At 39.1% G+C, this 6,841-nt stretch overlaps 1 long non-coding RNA gene across 1 annotated transcript; it reads right to left on the reverse strand.

The window, feature by feature from the left end:
• LOC115415508 (uncharacterized) lies at positions 1-5,326 on the reverse strand. Its single transcript, XR_003934831.1, has 3 exons — positions 5,205-5,326; positions 1,860-1,892; positions 1-25 (listed from the first exon to the last, which is right to left on the reverse strand). It is a non-coding gene; the product is annotated as an uncharacterized LOC115415508 (long non-coding RNA).
• Positions 5,327-6,841: the final 1,515 nt, after the last annotated feature.

Below are 6,841 nucleotides of genomic sequence, written 5' to 3' on the forward strand. Positions count from 1 at the left end.
CCCACCAACCTGAAGTGGAGCGACTCTGTAGAAATAAGACAGACCAGTCAGAGTCCAGTCCAGAACCACACCAGCCCATCTGGGGTACGTTTCTGGGTTCAGTAGTGAACACAGCCGTTATAGTGAATAGTGAGCGAACGATGGGTCAGCGAACGCAGAGGCTTAACGAACCCAAATCCGTTTCTGTGCTCGTTTCGTTCGCTAAGCCATCGTTCACTCACTATTTGCGTTGAACCCAGAATGAACGCCTCTGCTCCTGCTGTTTCCAGTCATCTGATCTGACAGCACTATGGGGAGAATGAAGAAGTATTAGAGGATGTCTGTGACCTCCTCCCTTACCCTCACCTGTCTGTATGGACCTCCTCACCCTCATCTGACTATAGATGGACTCCCTCAGCTGTCTGCAACCCCCCCCCCCCCCCCACCCACACACACACCACACACACACACACACACGCACACTCTGAACTGAACTGAATTATTTACACATACATATGGTGCGTCCGGCTGGACGTCTAAGGATGAGCCCAGTTCTTCTGCACTGGTGACTTTATTAACAGAACTCTAAATGGTCACTGTTGGTCATAACCAGGGCAACAGCAGGACAAACAGATTGTATAGAAAAACAGAACTCTGTTCCATTTCTCTGATCCACACGCTCATATCTCATTAGGTGCACGCAGAGACACACACACACACCCGCTGGTGTGTGTGTCACCAGTTCACTGGCTCTGGTCCCATACGGTTCTCATTCATTCATTCATTCATTCATCTCTCAAAGCCACACACACTTTGTCCTTAACTAATCTATATTTACCTCCGCCAAGAAGGTTATGTTTTTCCTGGCATTGGTCTGTCTGTCTGTCTGTGTGCAAGATAACCCGGATGCATTTGGATGAAAATTTCAGGAAATGTTGATACTGGCACAAGGAACAAATGATAAAATTTTGGTGGTGATGGGGGGGGGGGCTGATCTGCCTTGGCGGAGGTCTGGGCTGTCCGAGTGCTTTTCTATTCATCCATAAATCCATAGAAAATAAAATGCAGTGAGCGGATCAGTCTTCACTCGGTAAATTCGTTTTTATCAGTGCAAAATGTTCATGGGTAAAATCTGGTATCATTAAAGATATTGTCAGACTTGTGTTAAAATCTTCTTCTACAAATGTAAATAATATTTCAAAGGAAATACATGACAGAAACTAAGTGAAATGAATCTACAAGAATACATCCTCCTTGTAACGCGGACCTCTGAGGTCCGCGTTAAAATCAGCCCTTTGATGAGGAACTGGGCGAGCGCACACTTTTAACCAACTAACCCAGAAACGCGATAGTGCATTTTGCGTTGCGTTGGGGTTAACGAACTAAAGAATGAATGCATTTTGTGTTGCGCTAGTTGTTAACAAAGAGCGAACCCAGAAACGGGATAGCGCAAAATGCATTAAATAGACGCATTTTGCGTTGCGCTGGGCTTAACGATTTAACGAACTAGTGCAGAAACGAGCCCCTGGACCACATGGACTGGATTATTGAGCACATGTGGTTTCCATGTGTGAACAGTGTTTTCAGTCCCACTGACAGATTTTGTGTCCAAACGGACTCAGTTCATCCCTCATTCATTCAGTCAGTGAATTGAATGGCTCAGTCTGCTCCTGTTTGTCAGTGTTTCCTTCACTTGTGGATCTTTAAAGCCACACTTGTCCAAATGTCAGGAACAGGAGCTGAGCGTGCTCAGTGGAGCTTCTGTAAACCCATCCTTCCTGAATCCTCTGCATTGGCTCCAGTTTGTTCAGATGAAAACCACCTGAACCAGGATGTTCAGCTTCAGCCCAGTTCACATCCCTCCTTTGTGCATTTCTTACCTGTTGAAGTGCTGTTGTTTTCAGACAGGAGCCCTGCAGGAAAAACACAAAGGACAGCCATGAAAACAGGACAAGACTGGGATTAGAACTCAAACATGTCCACATGAGGAACCAAACAGGAAACTGAGGCTGATCAGGTTGGATCCAAATCTGTCTGAACTGTGTTTGTGCTTTGACTTTGACAAACGGCGTCTAAATACCAAAGCAGCACATGGGCGGAGTCAAAGGAAGGCTCACATCTTAGCCAAAAAATGAAAGGACAATCATCTACACCAAACTTAAATTTGTGGGTCAGGAATTACTTACATTTTCAGGAAAATGTATTTTGAAATGAGGAAAAAAAACATGTGAGTATTTTAGTGAGTGTGAATGTTTGTCCAGTGCCCCAGTTTAGTGTCATCATTCTGGGTTCAGTTATAAACTCTATAAATAAACTACATTTATTCCAAATACACTGATATTTGACTATTATATTATTTATTTCATATTATAAACACAGTGTTTAAACTTTGTCAATGCATATATCTGTGCAAAATACATGTGAATATAATGTTAACATTATGTGTATGTTGTAAAGAATGTAAATAAATGTATATGATATTGATAATTGAAATAAAACTGTTTAATTTGATATTTCCTTTCGTTTTTCCATCTGTGATGCTGACATTTGTCTAAACTCTTTCTATTTAGGTTTGATCTAATATTTTTTTCCTCTATAACCAATTATTGGGTTGAAAAATAGAGGGTTTAAGGTTTAAACTGAAAACATTTGAGGAGGAAAATGTCAGAGGAACTACACTGTGGAGAACACACACACACACACACACACAATCACACACACACACATGCCCACACATGCACACGCACATACACATGCACACACACACACATACTCATGCACACACATACATACACATGCACACACACACACACATGCACAAACACACACATACACATGCACACACACACAATCACACACACATGCACATACACACACACACACATACACGCACACATGTACATACACACACATACACACACATGCACACGCACGCACACACACAGACACACACACACACATGCACACACACGTACACACATACACACGCACACACGCACACACACATACACATGCACACACATGCACACACACACACACACACATACATGCACACACACACGCACATACACACACACATACACACACACACGCACAAACACACACATGCACATGCACACACACACAGACATATACACATGCACACACACACATACACACAGGCACGCACAAAAACACATATGCACATGTACACACACACACAGACACATACACATACACACACACATACACACACACGTACACACACACATACACATGCACCCGCACACAGACACACACACATACACACACATACATATGCACACACACATACATACACATGCACACACACACACACACACACATACACACGTACAAACACACACGCACAGACACACATACACATTCTATTAATGGCACATCTCTAATGTACAATATCCAAATGTGTGCGCTTGTGTCCTCTTGCACTCACTCACACACATACACTCAGACTCCGACACACCAACATATCCTGCATTCTCCTCTACTCACAGACTTTTTTTTCTCTTTTTTTTTAAGCACACACTCCCCTGTCCTCCGCTCACTCACTTTCCACACAATCACACACGAACATCTGATACAATCCAATGGATACAACAGCCGTGTTACATGCAGGATTATTTTAGCATGAAGCAGGCGCAAGCTAATATGACAGCATATAATTCTAAGACAGATATAACATTATTCTAGAACACAGGTGTCAAACATGCGGCCCGGGGGCCAAATCCGGCCTGGCAAAGGGTCCAGTTCGGCCCTTGGAATGAATTTGTGAAATGCAAAAATAACACTAAAATATTAATTATCCTTTTAGTTCAGGTTCCACATTCAGACCAATTCAATCTCAAGTGGGCAGGATTCAGTCAAATACCATCATAATAACATATAAATAAGGACAACTTCAAATATATTATTTGATATATATTGATATTGATATATATCTCTTTGTAAATGCAAATATTTTCATGTATTTACACTAAAACAAAGTATAATTCTGCAAAAAATGTGAATAACCTGAAAAGTCAGTACAATTTTAACAATATTCTGCCTGTTACTAAATGTTTTGTGTGTTTGTAGATCCACTGTGATCTGTAAGTTATAATGTACATGTGGAAATGATAAACTGAGGCAGAATATTGTTAAAATTACACTGATTTTTTCAGTTTGTTCATGTTATTCATATCTTTTGAAAGGATAGCTTGTAGATGTAAATCTTTTCATAATGTAAATTAACTTTATTCACTCTAAAACACAGGTGTCAATCTCGCGGCCCACCAAAGGGTCCAGTCCGGCCCCTGGGATGAATTTGTGAAATGCAAAAATTATAATGAAGATATAAACAATCAAAGATGTAAATATCATTTTAGGTCAATTCAATCTGAAGTGGGTCAGACTAGTAAAATACAATCATAACCTATAAATAATGAAAAACACAAATTTTTGTCTCTTTTTAGTGTAAAAAAAGTAAAATTACACAAAAATGTTTATATTTACAGACTAGCCTTTTGCAAAAAATGTAAATAACCTGAACAAACATGAACAGTATGAAATTTCTCAAGAGATGTATGTAGAATTTACCAATATTCTGCCTGTTATTAAATGTTTTGTGTATTTGTAGATCCACTGTGATCTGTAAGTTGTGATTCACATGTATAAATGATAAACTAAGGTGTAATATTGTTAAAATTGCATTTATTTTTCTTTAGAAATTTCAGGTTGTTCATATTTGTTCATGTTATGTTCAAGTACAGTTCATAGATGTAAACATTTTCATTACAGAATTTCACTTTTTTCACGCAAAAACATAGAGAAAACTTTGGAGTTGACATTATTTATGAGTTCTTATCCTATAATTTATATTATTTTACTGGTCCGGCCCACTTTAGATCATATCAGGCTGTATGTGGAACTGAACTAAAATGAGTTTGACACCCCTGTTCTAGAATATCCTCATAAGGTGCCCACACAGAGGACTGCATGAATCTTCAGAGTCGTAAATTAACTCACAAAAGCTGACTACTTTTTTGTAAAATGGACAATGCACAATTAATTTACACAACTCCATGCAAACTAGATGACAGATGAACTTTGAATATTTCAGACTCTGGTCCCTTTTTCTACCAGTTCCTATACCTTCTGTGCAGTCCTGAAGCCGCTCAGCTGTGTGTGTGTGTGTGTGTGTGTGTGTGTGTGTCCACCCTCTTTCATACCTTGGATCCACAAGGACATACAGATGATGATCAGTCTGTGGTCCATGTCCAGTCCAATGCTCTTCTCTTCTCTTCTCTTCTCTTCTCTTCTCTTCTCTTCTCTTCTCTTCTCTTCTCTTCTCTGTCTTTGATCAGGACACCAGTCAGCTCCTCCTCATTCTTATCTCCTCATCTCCTCTGCTGTGGTTTTGGCGTCTATGTCACACGCCTTCACACATTTGAGCAGTAATATTCCACTGTGAGTCCCAGCCGCTGTTCTCTGGGGTTGAAAGTAGAGCAGGGCTCTCAAAGTCATTTTATTTCAGGTTCCACATTCAGCCCGATTTGATCTCCAGTGGGTCAGATCAGTACAATAATAACAGAATAACCTAGAGATATAATGTACAATCAAATACATTTAAAAAATAAGTTTTATACTAAATTTAATTAATTATTATAAATATACAGTAAAACAAACAACTTAAAAAAAAATTCAATCACATACAGAAAATTAAAATAAAATGAAATAAAAAAAGACATGCTATATAAAAAGTACTGAAGCATTGAACAGTTGATTTCAAAAGTTTCAAAATGGTCAAATTAAGTTCACTCTTAAAGGTTCTAAGTTCCATTTGAGGTGTTTTCTTCAATTTCATCTGAAAGTAATTGTGTGTGTGTGTGTGTGTGTGTGTGGGGGGGGGGGGGGGGGGGGGGGGGCGCTACCAGGAACACACAAACTCATTCTTGATTCAAAATGACTCAAATTTACAGACATTGTGGACGATCAAACAGCTCAAATAATGTACAAAGATTAAAAATAATCTATTACCAACAAATATATGGAAATTATTCAGTATTCATGAAGGGGGGGGGGTTATAATTTAAGGGGGAAAATTAACTTTAAAATTCACTTAATACATACGACTAGGAAGTGTTTTTGTGTTTCAGTCAGCAGGGTGAGACTGTGGAACAGATTCAACATGGAGTTAAAACAACGTCCAAGCACGAAAGAATTTAAAAGGACGAACAAAGACACAATGTTTCAGAGGAACAAGGATGAGGGAGGGGTTGGAGACCACTGGGGGTTAGAAGGATGGACAAGTATGTGTACAGAGACGTACAGGTGTGTATGTGTGTAAATATATGTATTATGTATGTGTGTCTGTGTATATATATATATATATATATATATATATATATATATATATATATATATATATATATATATATATATTCATTCTGTCAGTGTAGTAATATGTGCCGGTGTTGAGGCTGAGGCTTTTTTTTTTTGTTTCTTATCAATAACAGAGGGTTTGGTTTTCTTATCACTTTTCTGATTCATATCAAAGGATGGAAGGAACTGAACCACACTAGGTTCCTGTGGTCCCTGGTTGCTATGGTGACCACAGTAACTGATATAGACATGTCAATAGATGATTGGCTGATGCTATCGTCGGGCCTTGTGATGCGTGTGTGGACAGAAAAACAGGAAGTGTGTGATGATCCCAATCAGCTCAGCTCAGTGAATACATGTTTCCGTGTCTAGATTCAGTTCAGATACTGAGTTTATCATGATCTTAAAGCTTCAGCTGAAGTAAACAGTGTGCAAATGGACTTTAACAATACTGGATGAATCAGAAAACTGTCCCTATGCTCGT

Source organism: Sphaeramia orbicularis, chromosome 24 (assembly GCF_902148855.1).
Source record: "Sphaeramia orbicularis chromosome 24, fSphaOr1.1, whole genome shotgun sequence".
Taxonomy (NCBI): domain Eukaryota; kingdom Metazoa; phylum Chordata; class Actinopteri; order Kurtiformes; family Apogonidae; genus Sphaeramia; species Sphaeramia orbicularis.